Here is a 17,042-nt window from a genome sequence, read left to right as displayed (position 1 = left end):
TTACACCCCCCTCCCCCCAAAAAAGAGTCAGGAAGGAAATGGCCAATTTTTTTTTTAATGAACTCTACTATGTCTTCCTATTACTATTGTAAGATGTCAGGGGGATTTGTGCTTGTAGTATATTTATTGTGGGCAAATGTGCTCTAAGGGAACAAAGGAAAGGAATAGAGGGTATCAGGGAACACACCCCAGTCTCCTTTGCTTGATCTTCATCCAGTCATACCCTAGTGTCTCCTAGTGCTCTATCCTGAGCTCTTTTCTCCCTCTTATACATATCATTTGATGATCTCATCAGCTCCTTCAGATTCAATTATCACCTCTATGCTGATGATTTTCAAATCTACTTATCCAGCCCCAACTTTTCTGCTGACCTTCAGTCTTGCATCCCCAAATGACTATTGTACATCTAGAAATGAGTATCCTGTAGATGTCTTAATTTCAACATGTTCAAAACTGAACAAGTTATCTTCCCATCAAATGTTCCCCATTTCCTAACTTCCCTGTGATTGTCAAAGGCACCCATCTTCTCAGGTTCACAATCTAGATGTCATCCTTGACTCTTCATTTTCTCACACCTTACCTCACATACAATCTATGACCAAGTCCTATCAATTTTATCTTCATAATATCTCCTACATATAGCCCTTTCTCTCTTCTGACACTCTACTGCAGGGCCTTATCTCATCACACCTGGATTACTGTAATAACCTGCTGGTCAGTTGCACAAGTCTCTTCCAACCTGAGGCCATCTTCCACTCAGCTGCCAAAATGATTTTCCTAAAACAGTTCTGACCTATTCTATAAGTTCCTGCTGATCAAATATAAAATCCTCTGCTTGATTTTCAAAAAAACCTCATAATCTGCATGGCCCCCACCTTTTCTGTCTTCTTACATTTTACTTAGCCTACCCTTTTCCACATGTTCTGTGGTTCCTTGACAGTAGCCTCTTTGCGTCCTTTGAACATCTCAACTCTAGGCATTTTCACTGGCTGTACCTCATGTCTGGAATGCTCTCCCTTATCATCCCTGCCTGTGCTTTCCTGGCTTCTTTCAAGTCAAACAAAATTTTCTTTCAAGGTAAAATCACACCTTCTACAGGAAAACACTCCTGATTCTCCTTAATTCTAGTACCTTCCATCCACAGGAAAACACTCCTGATTCTCTTTAATTCTAGAACCTTCCATCCACAGGAAAGCACTCCTGATTCTCCTTAATTCTAGTACCTTCCATCCACAGGAAAACACTCCTGATTCTCCTTAATTCTAGTACCTTCCATCCATCGATTATCTCCAATTTATCCTGTATATTGCTTGTCTGCACACAGTTGTTTGCATGTTGTCTCCCCATTAGACAGTAAGTTCCTTGGGAGCAGGAGCTGTCTTTTCCTTTCTTTGTGTCCATAGCAGTTAATAGTGTCAGATATGTAGTTGGTGCTTAATAATTTTTTTGTGTGTGAGGCAATGAGGGTTAAGTGACTTGCCCAGGGTCACACAGCTAGTAAGTGTCAAGTGTCTGAGGCTGGATTTGAACTCAGCTTCTCCTGAATCCAGGGCCAGGGCTCTATCCACTGCACCACCTAGCTGCCCCCGATTAATAAATTTTTAATGGATAATTGACTGTATCTCTCACTTTACAAGTACAGGGAACTTCCAGGTGAAGAACATCCTTCTACCAATGTAGATTGGGCACTTGTTATGCCATTTATAATATTAAAGAATTGTGTAGAGCACAAAAAAATTAATGACTTGCCAAGATCACACAGTCAATACTTGTAAGAAGCAAAACTTGAACACAGGTCTCCCTGGCTTTGAATTTAGTTCCCTATATATTACCCTACACTGCCTCTCTATTTTGCCCCTAGCCAAGGAAATGGCACAGCACGAAGCAGAAAGAAATGAAATAATGTTGGCAAGTAATAGGTAGATCTAATGCAATCATTATAGACTTCAACGACTCAAAATGCAATATTTTCAAATTCAAGAATCCCTATATACTTTTTTTTTGTTTTTGTTTTGTTTTAGTGAGGCAACTGGGGTTAAGTGACCTGCCCAGGGTCACACAGCTAGTAAGTGTTAAGTGTCTGAGGCCGGATTTGAACTCAGGTCCTCCTGAATCCAGGACCGGTGCTCTATCCACTGCGCCACCTAGCTGCCCCTCTATATACTTTTAAAAACCAATGTGGCTGTGTATAAATATATATATACATACACACATATATGTTAAACCTAGTTTTATTTAACTATGCTGAGTTACAATTACAATTTTACTTCTGTTAAAATCTTATTTCTATAATATTTTCATTTCACTTTTTCTGTATTTAAGAAGTTTTTCAAGCTTTCCAAACCTCAGTTTTTACAACCACAAATTACTGGATTGGAGTCCATATCCCACATCCAACTGTGCATCTATAATTCTATTAATCCAGTTCTTGATTCTAAATGATACCTTACCTTTGTAAATATAAAATTACAGTAGATTTTTATCATCCATTTGCAGTTACATCCATTTAAATATAAGCTGCTTGAGGGCAAGCACTGTTTTACCCTTTTGTATATGCCAGCACTTACCAAAGTCATCTAATAAGGTCAAAGTCCTGATTTCAATTCACTGGTTTTTATGTACTCAATAGGGAAAAACTGCATTCCTAATTCTGACTGTCTCCTGGAAATGTAGGCAGCTGATCACAAGCAGGGGTACAGTTGAGTAGTACCAGTTTGCTCAGCATTTTATATATCTTATTTTAAAGCACAAGAAAAAAAATCAGTGTGAGCTAACAGGAAAAATAATGTTTATCCCAGAATTAAAAGTTTTGATCCAAATCCTTCTAAGTTAGTATATATGATTTGTTACTCTCCTTAAAAAATACACAGTATTTAAGAGTGTTTCTAAAACTTTGTGGTATTGCTGAACTTGACTTTAAATAAAATGACATAAATCTTACAGGCAAACTTATTAAGACATTTTTCAATTCAAGAAAAATAAGTGATATAAATATTTGTAACAAAAGCAAAATGAACAAAAAACACCTCACTGATGATCACACAATCTTCTGAGATGCTGATTATATATTATAAATTAATTTCAATGACTAATGATCAATCAATAAGTCAACACTTTCTGTCATGTATTGATTTTGAAAATCTCTAATAGTTTAAACAGTATGATTGATCAAAACCAAATGGATTAAATTACTATGTTCTTTCTTATAGATCATTTACAATTATTTCCTTCAAGTCAAACTCATGTTCCCTCAGAAAACAGTTCCAGAAATGCTCTCTTAGAGTTAATATATACTATCATTGATTGGCATTAAAATGCTTTTAAAGATAATGAATCAGGAGGATTGTGGAAGTTGGCAGCATATTAGGACCAAGAGAAGACAAGATCAGATACCCTGTAGATATGCCAGTAAAACTTTTAAAATGCAACTGTTTAAGAAAAAATAAGAAAAATTACCTATAAAATATTCTTTCCAATGCAGGGATCAACAGAGGGACTACCAGAACACTGCAGAAACCCAACATTGGTGGAAAACTCTGCTCTGTCACAGAGTTCAGTAAGAGAACAGCCCTTTAGACCAAATGCCATGCATAAGACAGGGGGGTAGCCCAGGAACTCTGTGGCAAGACAAAAGGCCAAGGGAGATTCCAACAACAGAGGAGCCCCAAAATCCCACACAGGAGAGTACATAACTAGTCTTGACCACCACACTCATAAGCATTCCATTAAGGAGTCTACAAAGCTTGACCCAAGCATAAGCCTCTATAACTAGACACTGAGTAAATCAAATATTAAGAAAAACACTTGAAACAAAATGATACAAATAGAGTTAAAATAAAGTGCTGGAGCAGAATCTATTATGCTTCAGCAGAAGTTAAAAAGGGGTAAGAATCTTGATCTTAGGCAAAGCAAAAAAAACAAAAAACAAACAAACAAAAAAAACCCAAACCTATTTTAAAAAGATAAAGAGGAAAACTAATTTTGTTGTTCAATTGTTTCAGTCATGTCCAACTCTTTGTGACAACCTATGGGATTTTCTTGGCAAAGATACTGGAGTAGTTTGCCATTTCCTTCTCCAGCTAATGAGCTGGATGAGGAAACTGAGACAAACAGGGATTAAATCACTTGCCCAGGGTCACAAAGCTAGTAAGTGTCTGAGATCAGATTTGAACTAGCACACTGTGCCATCTACCTGCCCAGGGAAACTACATTTTGCTTAAAAAGAAAAATTTTAAGTACCATAGAGAATGAATTAATAGCAATACTGAACATATGGCATACTGTCTAAATTCTTAAAGGAAAAGTTAGATGAGTTACAGGGGGGAAACAATTTACCTTAGTTTATACCCTCAGAGACCTAAATAAACAAGGAAAAAGTTAAGGAAATGAATAGAATTTTACAAAGGTTAATGTAACAGAACTCTAGAGAATATTGAATGAAACTAGAAAGGATTATATCTATTTCACATCTGTTCATGGCACATTCACAAAAAATGATCATGTATTAGGGGGAAAATCTCAATAATAAATGCACAAAAGCAGAAATATTAAATGCATCTTTTTCTGACAACAATGCATTAAAATTACTTTCAAAACAGTATTTAAAGCATATGCTAAAAAGCAATTGGGAACTAAATAACAATCCTGAAAAACTGGTAGGTGGTCAAAGAGTCAAAGATAGGTACATAATTTCATTAAAGATAAAAAACAATAATGAAATAACATACCAAAATTTGTGGGATGCAACCAAAATGGTATTTAAGGTAAATATTATATCTCTAAATGTTTACATCAACAAAAGAAGTAAAAAGTAGATCAATGAAAAATGAAACAAACCAACAAATTTTAAAACCCCAATTAAATATAAAAATAGAAATTGTGAAAATCAAAGGAAAGATTAACAAAAGTGAAAGTAATAAAATCACTAAACTAATAAATAAAGCTAGTTTATGTTTTTTAAAAAACAATGAAATAGACATTAACTAGTTTGAATTTTAAAAAATAAAGAAAATCACCAGGATAAAAATTTTAAAAAGTAAATTTACTGAAATGAAGAAAAATAAAAGAAATAATTGGGAGCCATTCTGCCAAACTAAATGCCAGGAAAAATAATCTAAATGAAATCAAATAATGTTTACAAAAATATAAACTGCCCAGATTAACAAAACAGGAAATGACCCTATCTTAGAAAAAGAAACTAAGTCATAAATGAACTCCTAAAAGGGGTAGAAGGGGTAAAAAAAAAAAAAAAAAGGCAAGATGTATTTCCAAATGAATTATATCAAACATTTAAAGAACAATTCATTATAATTCTACATAATTTTTCCAAAAAAAGAGATAAAGAAAGGGTCCTACCAAACTTCTTCAATGACACATATCTGATCTTGATATCTAAACTATGGAAAGTCAAAACAAAGAAAAAACTTGTAAACCAATATATACTGATATAAAAACTTAAATAAAATATTAGCAAGGATATTAATAAATCACAAAAACCACACGCTATAACCAGGCATTGATTTCTATCAAGAATACAGGGACAGGGGCAGCTAGGTGGCGAAGTGGATAAAGCACCGGCCCTGGATTCAGAAGTACCTGAGTTCAAATCCAGCCTCAGACACTTGACACTTACTAGCTGTGTGACCCTGGGCAAGTCACTTAATCCCTATTGCCCCGCAAAAAAAAAGGAAAAAAAAAAAAGAATACAGGGATGGGGCAGCTAGGTGGCGCAGTGGATAGAGCACCAGTCCTGGAGTCAGGAGTACCTGAGTTCAAATCTGGCCTCAGACACTTAACACTTACTAGCTGTGTGACCCTGGGCAAGTCACTTAACCCCAACTGCCTCACTAAAAAAAAAAAAATACAGGGATGGTTCAGCAATAGGAAAACTACAGGTACAGAGAGCAATATTAATAACAAAAACAATAAAAATCATATTATTACAGATGCAGAAAAGGCTTTTGACAAAATACAATGCCTATTCCTATTAAAAACAGAAAGCAAAGGAATAAATGGAGCTCTCCTTAAAATGAGAAGTAGTATCTAACACTAAGAACAAGCATTATCTATAATGGGCTTATTAACTAGAAACCTCCAGAAATATTAGGAGAGAAGTAAGGATGTCCATCATTACCATTACTATTCATTATTTTACTAGAAACACTAGATATGGCAATAAAACAAGAAGAATTTAAAGAAACAAGCAGAAGCTGAGAGGAAATAAAAAGATCACTTTTTGCTGATGAGATGATTCAGAGAGAACCCTAGAGTCAATTTAAAAATTAACTGAGGGGCAGCTAGGTGGCGCAGTAGATAAAGCACTAGCCCTGGATTAAGGAGGGCCTGAGTTCAAATCCAGCCTCAGACATTTGACACTTACTAGCTGTGTGACCCTGGGCAAGTCACTTAACCCTAATTGCCCCACCCCCCCAAAAAAAATTAACTGAAACTTAACAATTTGAGTAAAGTTTCATGACATAAAATAAACTCAGATAAATCATTAGCATTTCTGTATATTACCAACAAAATCCAGCAAGAAGAGATAGTAAAATAATCCATTTGTAATAACTATAGATAGAATAAACTACTTGGGAGTCTACCAGCCAAGACAATTATAAGAACTTAATGAACACAATTATAAAACATTCATTACAAAAATAAAGACACATATAAATAATTGTCAAAACATTAATTGCTCATAGGCCTGTTAAGTCAATATGATAAAAATCGTAATACTACCTAAATTAATTTACCCATTCAGTACCAAACTAATCAAATTACCAAAGTACTACTTTATAAGGCTAGAAAAAAATAATAAAATTCATATGGAGGAACAGAAGGTCAAGAATATCATGGGAATCAATGGTTAAATGTGTAGGTTCTTAATGCACTATTGATAGAGCTATGAACTGGTTCAGCCATTTTGGAAAGCAATTTGTAAGGAAATTGAATTCTGAAAGACTTAGAAACTCTGATCAACACAATCACCAATTCTAAAGGATTCAAGATGAAATATGTTATCCACCTCCAGATAGAGAGCTGATAAATCTATCCGAGAACAGATCAAAACATATGATTTGGGGCAGCTAGGTGGTGCAATGGATAAAGCACCAGCCTTGTATTCAGAAGGACCTGAGTTCAAATCCAGCCTCAGGCACTTGGCACTTACTAGCTGTGTGATCCTGGGCAAGTCACAACCCCAACTGCCTCACCAAAAACAAAAAACAAAAAAACAAAAAAACCATATGGTGTTTTTCCATTCCTATTTTTTTGGAGATGTCTAATATGGGAATTTGTTTTGTATGACTATATATACATATAATCTATTACTATATATAACCATAGTAATAGTCCATTACTACATATAGTAATAGACTTTTTCTTGCTTTCTGAATAGATGAGGAAAGAGGAAGATGAGGGAAAGAATTTAGAACTGAAAATTAAATTAAATTTCTAAAGAAAAATGAAATAACAATGGGGGCACAAAGGTAGTGCAGTGGATAGAGCATTGGGCCTGGAGTCATGAGGTCAAATGTGATTTCAGTCTTACTAGCTGTGTGACCCCAAGTAAGTCAATTAACATGTTTGCCTGTTTCCTGAATAAAATGGAGATAATATCATCAGCATCCCAGGGTTGTTGTGAAGATCAAATGAGATAATAATTGTAAAGTGCTTAGCATAGTGCTTGGCCCATAATAAGCCCTATATAAATGTTAAGTTTTTATCATCCTCATTATTACTATTACATTGAACTCAAAGAAAGGACTGGAACAAGGTGAGGGGTTAAGCATGCAGGCAGGACAGGTGAAGGAAAAAAACAAATTCAAATATTATAATGAGATATGTGAAGAGGTAGTAAAAGGATTAAAAAGAACAGAAAATTTAAAAATAAAATCCTGGGACTGGGTTGGGGAAGGAGAAGAGATGAGCTACAACAGCAGAAACAAGTCATTTCATTTATAGATCATAAATAAAAAGGTGGTAAGAGGGAGTTTCATAACTTTATTTATTTATACTATGACACATGTTTAACCTTTATTTGCCTCAATTTCCTCATCTGTAAAATAGGCATAATAACAGAACCTATCTCATAGGGCTGTTGTAAGGATCAAATGAGATGATATCAGTCAATAAGCATTTATTAGGCACTTACTATATTCTAGGTACTATGCCAAGCACTTAGCACCATGCTTGACACACAGTAAGTGCTACATAAATGCTAATTATTATTTTTTTATATTTTATTTTTATCATAAAAGTATTTTGTTTTCTAGTTACATATAAAGATAAGTTTTCAACATCTGTTTTTATAAGATTTCTAGTTCCAAATTTTTCTTTCTCCCTTCCTTCCCTCCCCTCTCAAGACAGAAAGCAATCTGATGTAGTTTATATATGTACAATCATATTAAGCATATTTCTGCATTAGTCATGTTGTAAAAAAAGAATCAGAACAAAAGGGAAAAACCTTAAAAAACAAAAAACAAAAAAAGTAGAAACAACATGGTTCAATCTGTGTCCTGATTCTATAATTCTTTTTTTCTGGTTGTGGAGAGCATTTTCCATCATGAGTCCTTTGGAATTATATTGGATCACCATATTGCTGAGAAGAGCTCTTCTCATCATCACACAATGTTGTTGATACTGTGTACAATGTTCTCCTGGTTCTGTTCATTTCACTCAGCATCAATTCATGTAAGTCTTTCCAGGTTTTTCTGAAATCCATCTGCTTATCATTTCTTACAGCACAATAGTACTATTCCATTTCATTCATATACCACAACATGTTTAGCCATTCCCCAATTGACGGACATCCCCTCAATTTCCAATTCTTTGCCACCACAAAAAGAGCAGCTATAAATACTTTTGTACAAGTGGGTCCTTTTCCCTTTTTTATGATTTCTTTGGGATATAGAACTAGTAGTGGTATTTCTGGGTCACAATTTTATAGCCCTTTGGGCATGGTTCCAAATTGCTCTCCAGAATGGTTGGATCAATTCACACCTCCACCAACACTGCATTACTGTTCCAATTTTTTAACAGCTTCTCCAACATTTATTATTTTCCTTTTTTGTCATATTAGCCAATCTGATAGGTGTGAGGTGGTAACTCAGAGTTGTTTTAATTAGCATTTCTCTAATCAACAGTGATTTAGAGCATTTTTTCATATGGCAATAGATAACTGTTTTCTTTATAATGCTAATTATTATTATGAAGATTTACAAAGATTTTAAATGGGGGCTGAAGCAAAATCTATTACGCTTCAAATAAATTCAAAAAATCAAAGGCAGCAATGATTTCAAATAAAGCTACAGTACAATAAAATACAAATATAATAAAAAGATAAGCAGAGAAATTCCATTATGCTTAAAGGCATCACATATAATAAAGCAATATCAATACTTAATATAAACATATCAAGTAACATAACTTTTAAATACTTGAAAGAAAATTAACTGAACTGGTACATTGCTGGTAGAGCTATCAATTAAATTTGTGTAACTATTTCAGAAAGCAATCTGGAATTATATAAACAAAATGACTAAAATCTCCAGCATTTTCATTACTAGGCTTATTTCCAAGGAAGCTGGTGATAAGAAAAAAGGCACCATATACATCAAAATATTTGTGGCGACAATTTTTGTGAGAGTAAAATAATGCAAACATAAAAGATTCCTATCAATTGGGGAATAGCTAAACAAATTGTGGTATATAAATATAATGGAATATTACTGTGCTGTAAGAAATGGCAAATATGATTAATACTCTAGAAAAGCATAGAAATATATACATGAACTGGTACAAAACAAAGTAAAAAAATCCAATCTATTGCAATAACTATAATGATATAAACAAAAAGAACTACAAAACAATCAAAATTGAATGATGTATCCAGGTATCCCTTCCAAATGAATAAATAATTTTTTAAAAACCTAAATGTTGTAACTTTATAAAGAATGACTCCAAAGAAGAGATATGAGAAAATATTTCTATTCCACACAGAAGTTATGATACAGATTTTCTGACTTTTAAAATGTATTGGTAAGTTTTCCTGATTTCTCTTCACCTTTTTTAAAAAATACTCTGTAATATGTGATAGCTCTCTGGGGAGAGAGGATTGAAGAGATACTTGAGGAAATTTCAGTGATATGAAAAAAAAACACCCAAATATAAATAAAAATATTTTTAAATGATGAAATAGACAATTTTAGGGGAAAGTTATATGATATCTAAACTGATATAGAGTGGAACTAAGAGAACAATTTATTCCATGGCAACACTATGGAGCCTCAGAAGACTTTAGAATTCTGATCAATGTAATAATAAACCACAAGGTGTAGTGAATTGAAAATTAAACACACTACGCACCAAACAGTGTAGTATTTATTTTAGACAATGAGTGTTCAATAATTGCTTATTGATAAAATAAAAAATTAAGATATTGGATCATTTTAGAATTATGTTAATTTGAGTTAATAAAGCAATGTTTAACACATCTTTAAACTGAGTCATTTTCTATAATAAAATTAAGAATATGCAGTATTAATTTCTTTCTTCATCAGACAAAAAGTTTGTTTACAATAAATGTTATCAGTATTTCATTTTTATGGGATTATCTTACTCCACTTTGGCTCTTGAGAATTTAACAAAGTGACAAATGTGACTAAATTTTTCTCAAATTTTATTTTATTCCCAGGGTTAGTTTTTGCATAACACAAGGGACACATGACAAATTACTTGATACTGAAAAGTTCCCAAATAAATTGTGTTCATCAGGTTTCTCTCTATATATTAATTCCATGATGTTATATTTTCTTTGGATATAAGCTATAAGGCTTCTTTGTATTATGAATTTTCTAATGTTGTATAAGGAATAAGAAGTCAAAAGCAGGGGGCAGCTAGGTGGTACAGTGGATAAAGCACTGGCCCTGGATTCAGGAGGACCCGAGTTCAAATTTGACCTCAGACACTTGACACTTACTAGCTGTGTGACCCTGGGCAAGTCACTTAACCCTCACTGCCCCACAAAAACACAAAAACATAATGAAAGGGAAATGTGTTCTCACATACTAAGCAAGTATTGAATGGTTAAAAAAAAAAATCTTTTCCATATTCATTATGGAAAAGTGCCTCAATTATTATTCTCTGTTATCTGGGCCTCTTTTCTTACTAGATTTTTTTTTTTGGGAGATTTGATTAACATTGCATGAAACCTCTTCCTTTTCTTCAGACATATAATAATCTTTCTTCATACTCTTCTGAGTCTTTCTATCAATGTTTTTGGTAAGGCTACCTGAGAGATTTTCTACTTTGAAGTTTATGCCTTCATCTCAGGACAACTCTCCTAGTCTAGAAAGGTATTTCTTAGAACTTCTCTTAAATTCACTGCATATCCAGGTATCCAAGGCTCTTTTTTTTTTGGTTCCAAAGGTTTGTCATGCTGGGGTGGGAGTGGGGATAAACTCCCACTCTCTATAAAATGCTCCAATAGCGTGAGTCTCAAATAGCCTCTGACAACCGAAGTTCAACTCCTGGCCTTCTCGTGGCAGAACTGTTTCCACTAACAGGAGAAGGGGCGAAGGCAAGTCACTGGCGCCTTAAGCAGGCAGGTGGGGCTCACCTGCCTAGGGGAAGGAAATCCTGATTTTAAACCTCCACTGCCTTGAGGCTATACCCATATATGGGAAAGGCTTCAGGAGTTAACCCCAAGGGAAAATCAGGAGTCAAAGTCCCTTAGGCAGTTGGATGTTGGACATCACATCCCTCTGGCAACTCCTGCGGGGGCACTGGTGCCAAACTGTATTGGCTCTGCCTCTCCTTTGGATCCACCAATTTTGCGGAGAGGGAAAACCTGCTGCATGGGCAACAGCTTGTTTTCCATATTGATCCACCCAGGCCAGTGCCCTGGAGAGGACACTCCAGCTACTCCTCATGGGATAGATACAACACAGGATGTGGGAGTTACCTGTTATAAGTCACTCAGGAGCTGCGGCTCCCGTATTGGACTGCACAGCCACACTGTGGCCTGTGGCTCTTCAAGGTGCTGATTCATGGTCAACCTCAACTGGTGGAGGCCTACTACTACTACTACTACTACTACTACTACTACTACTACTACTACTACTACTATTAAAGTTTAGCTTGGTCAACTAGATATCAGGACAGGCAAAAGGAGATAAAATTCTATAGCAGGAAAGTTAATTAGGCATAGCTACTACCTGAGCAGAGCCAGGAAACAGAGATGACTCCAGAAATCAGGACCATCATTCCTAAAAAATAATCCCCCTCAACTTTCAAGAATGACAAGCATCCAGGCTTTCCCCACACCACCCCAAAGGAAACTTTCCATTTTCAGGTGGTCACCCCATCTATCCTCTATAAAAGCTTTTGCCTTCCTTCTGTTCTGGGAGGAAGATGTATCAAGCCATCTCCTCCCCAGGGATAAAGTGTTTGATTTACCCCACAGTCACTTTCTCTAGTGCCAAATAAAAGACCATTTTAATTCTAATTGGACTGTGTGCAAGAGTATAATTCTTTACAGAGGAATACCTAAGGAGCCCTAGCACCATTTCCCCTGTGACAATAACCAAATTCCAGAGCTTCCACATTAAAGAAAAAATACCATAAGCATCCAGAAAAAGAGCTGAGATGCCAATCAGAATCACAAGACCAGACAGCTTCCACCCAAAAAAAAAAAAAAAAACCAGAAAATCTTGGAATACAACATTCCAAAATGCAACAGTATAGTCTTACAAACAAGAATAACTAACCCTGGGGAAATGGATCTTTAATCAAATATAGAACTTTCAAGTATTTCTGATGAAAAAAAAAGATTAGAACCAAGAAGGAACTTTGAAATACCATCTCAAGAGAGAATAAAAACCTAACAAGGATAAATGTTCTTTTTTTTTTTTTTAAAGATAAATGTTCTTAAGCAATTAAAAGAATCTGTATGATGATGCAGGCTTAACACAAATGGAGAAAATTAGGGGTAGGAAAAAATGTATCCCTTAATGTTTTTAAAGGGTAGAGGAGATTAAGTTAAATAAGAAAAACAGAGAACATGGGCATGGATTCTGTTCTGAGGGCTCAAAGAAGAGAAAGAAGGGAAGTTAAAAGTAATTTACTAGGACAGAAAGGAAGAATGGGGTAGAACTTGTTATTTCTTGTAAGAGGGACACATAAGGAGAAGAGTATATAAACATGGAGGGAGGACTGGAGTATGGAATAGGTAACAGATAAAAGTGATTCATATGAAAAGGACAAAGAGGAATGAACACACAGTTTACAGCATAAGTTCATTAAACTCATCAGGAAAGAAGGCAGGGCCTCCAGGGAAGGAAATAAGAGAAAGGATAATACTGAAGAGACATTAGCTTCAAGCAAAATACAGCTTCCTGATCCAGAACCAAGGATTAAATAGGAGGGAAAAAATTGATCTAAGGAAGTGCCTATCAGCTGAGGAATGGATGAACAAATTGTGTTATATGATAATAATGGAATATTATTGCACTATAGGAAATTATAGGACAAAATTTCAAAGAATGTGGGATAGTATGAACTCATACAGACTGAAGCTAGAAGCAGGATAATGATTTATAACAGGAAAACAACACTGAAAGAAAGACAACTCTAAAAGACTTCAGAAATCTGATCAAAAAAATGACCAACCACATCTCCAGAAGACCCATGATTAAACATAAAACTGACTTGCTGTTCTGCTAAGGGATTCAAGGTACAAAAAGAGACATACATTTTTGACCAGGATTATTGTGTGGCATCAAATTGATTGACTATGCTATTTGTTACAAGGCATTCCCCACAAAGGGGTAGTGGGAGGTAGAGGACAGGAGAGTTAGCAATAGTTAAGCCAAAAATACAAGTCCATTGAAACATTTTTAAATGCATAATAGAGAACAGAAGTTCAGATGGAAACACAGACAAGCCTAAGGGGTTTTTAAAGTAATGTGTGGCCCAAGTCACATAAGCAGTTTAAAATGGGGGACTAGACATTTTCTCCCATTACCATGACTTCTCAAACCTATCCAAAACAGAAATTCTGTGCCAAACACAAAGCTGTTTCCATGGTATAGGACAAAGCTTCTTAAACTGTGGGTAAAAACCCACATGAGAATGTGGGGGTCATAAAAAATTTGGCAAAAGTAAAAGGTTATATTTACCTATTTTATATACCTATATACTTGGGGTTGCATAAAAATTTCTCAGGTAAAAAGGGGTTGAATGGAAAAAGTTTAAGACGCTATACTATAGGAGACGGAGAATCCAAAAGAAGGCTAAAAGAAAAAACAAAACCGAGGAACTGATGCTCAGTGACCCTGAGGTCACTCAGTAGCCTCTATCACTTCTGTCTCCCCCTTCCCCTCCCCCCACCCCCTCATCACCTCCCATGCTACTACTGGCAGCAAGGTTGAATTAGCAGACCCAAGGACATGGCACAGGTATAATCAAAACCTATTCCTGCACCCTGTTCCCCCTTCCCCTTCCCTTTCCATTTCCAGTGTTACAGACCCCAGCTTCAGGCTATGGAAATTTAATCAGGCCTCAACAGCCAGTCTGGCCATATCTCTTCAGGAACAAAAGCATACCAGAGGCTGCAACCCAGAAGTATCAGTGCTGCAAAGTTCAGTTGAAGAGGGTGAAGAGTGGAATAAAAAGTTTAAGGAAAGAAAGGGAAGGCTTAGAACACCTTCTGTGCAGAGTACAGAAGAGAATCGACTAGGAAAGAGTAGCAAGATAGTCATGGCTGAGTTGAAATTAAATAACATGGGTTTTTTTACCTCCTAAAATGTTTTTATGTTAGCACTGACAGTTGGCATTACTGCTGTTACTGCACAGTTTCAGTCCCTGTATGCATTTAGTGGAATCTAGAATATTTTATAGGTTTGGCTTTTTTTTAATGAAGACCAAAATGATAAAGACAGTAGTGGGAAGTACATTGTCTCTTACATGTGGAAGTAACCAGGAAGCCCTATTTTGTAACTGTGCTATGGTATGTAATCCTACATTGCTCTCATTTTTTCCCCTAAGACAACAACAAAAAAAGAAAAAAAATACACAAATCACACCTAATTTCTGTTTACATATTATCTTAATGAGGATCTGGAAATGGGGAAAGAAAGCTTGTTGTCCTTAATTATATTTGCAACTTCGTAAAATGTTAAAGTATTAAAAAAAAATTAAAAATTAAAATCAGTCAACTGAATTCAGTCAACAGAAATTGAATATGGCTGTGACTGTCTCGCATATTTCAGCAATATGTGAGAACAAAGAAGAGACAGTAGGATTAATCCCGTATTAGGATTTGGCAAGATGTGATCAGTAAAAGGATAGGGCTGAACATGGAATTTGGGAGCATAAATAGTGTAACACTGAACTGGTTAACCATAGCATCAAGAATAGGAAAGAGAAAAAAGTGAAGCTAGAGCAGATGATTGTCTAGGAAGAGTCTGAGGTTCAAAACACTGGAGATCATAGTAAAGAGGGAATAGGCATACAGAGTTTATAGTTACATAGCAGAATTTCATAATTCTAAAGTGTGTATGTTAAACATTTGTAGGAAGCAGTAGAGACTAAAAAGACTGTGGCACTGTGTGTGTCTAAGGTGGAATAAAGGAGTTAAGTCATAGGAGTTGAGATTGATGAACTGAGTGTTTGACAAAACCATCACCATGTACATAGTTCTTCTATAACATATTACATGCTTTTTATGTGCATGGTGCTTTGGGGAAACATGTCACATTAAAGTAAAACTGACTGTATAGTAAAGACTATAGTATAATGAGAAAATGGAATAGATGGGAAGACTTCAAGACAGGTATTTAACTCCTCAATAATAGAAGAATGACCACTTGCCAATGGATAATAGGAGAATGGCCAGTTACCAAGGGATAATTCACTAGGATCTGGCGAAATGTTCAAATAAAGTGAGAGAAGAGCGATGGTAACAGAGTAACAGCTTTGAAAGTAACAATGGGAAGCATCCTAGTACAGGGATGGGAGAAAAGGAAAGATGAAATCTGACTCAGGCTGGTCTGGTGTTTCAGGTACAGAACTGGAATGAAATAAGACACTTATATACCATCTGCCATTTAATCAATGGAGGTGTATTTTTAGCCATAGAAGACAAAGGATACTTCATAAGAATATACAATTTATTCAGTTGGGCAGTTTCCCTGTCTAAGTGTTGGCCACAAAAGTGAATTGTTTAGGAGCTCCTGACTCACATGCTAGTTTTGGTACTTAGTCTACCAAGAAGTGATTTTAGGCCAATTGTCTTTTTTTTTTTTTCTTGGCAGGGCAATGAGGGTTAAGTGACTTGCCCAGGGTCACACAGCTAGTACGTGCCAAGTGTCTGAGGCCAGATTTGAACTCAGGTCCTCCTGAATCCAGGGCTGGTGTTTTATCCACTGCACCACCTAGCTGCCCCCTAGGCCAATAAAGTCTTAGAGTTTCAATATCTTCTAAGGAAAAGCTAGCCTAGCCTGCATGAGGTAGGTCTTCTGACATGACTCCAATCAAAGTGTGAGAGTATATCCAATACTGGAAAGACCTGCAAGGAATGCAAGGCCTTCATAGAGGAACTAAACCTTCATGGAAAATGGAAAGAGGAAGAGAAGAAAAAAAAACATTTGTTATCAACAGAACATGAGCTCCAGAGGCCACAGTGAAAGAGGAGCACAGACGTAGAGTAGGACTTTGGGAAGGGCAAGGTCGATGGGGATTACAGAATTGGAAGTCACAGCAAGGGAAAGGGTAGTTGTTGCTTAAAGAAGACAAAGATTTTTGTATCACTGAGAATTAGAGAATAGGAGGTAAGCATTTGGTAACCAATGAATTCCAAAGGGAATCTGAATAGTTTGTCCCAAAATCACACAGGCATTAAGCAAAACCAGGTCTTTTCACTTGAAATTCAACACTCTTTCCACTATTCCATAATGCCTATTAAACCACAAACTACCACTTTTCCTAAAATAAGTTTCCTTATCTGCAAAATATAGGGGCTATATTTAAGATTTTCTGGCAGA

General features: G+C 35.6%; 1 protein-coding gene across 1 annotated transcript in view; it reads right to left on the bottom strand.

Moving 5' to 3' along the window:
* The window catches only part of SAV1 (salvador family WW domain containing protein 1), a 77,604-nt gene that overhangs the window by 43,739 nt on the left and 16,823 nt on the right, over window positions 1–17,042 (bottom strand).

This window comes from Dromiciops gliroides, chromosome 2, assembly GCF_019393635.1.
Source record: "Dromiciops gliroides isolate mDroGli1 chromosome 2, mDroGli1.pri, whole genome shotgun sequence".
Lineage (NCBI taxonomy): Eukaryota > Metazoa > Chordata > Mammalia > Microbiotheria > Microbiotheriidae > Dromiciops > Dromiciops gliroides.
This window is presented reverse-complemented; position numbering and strand designations above follow the sequence as displayed.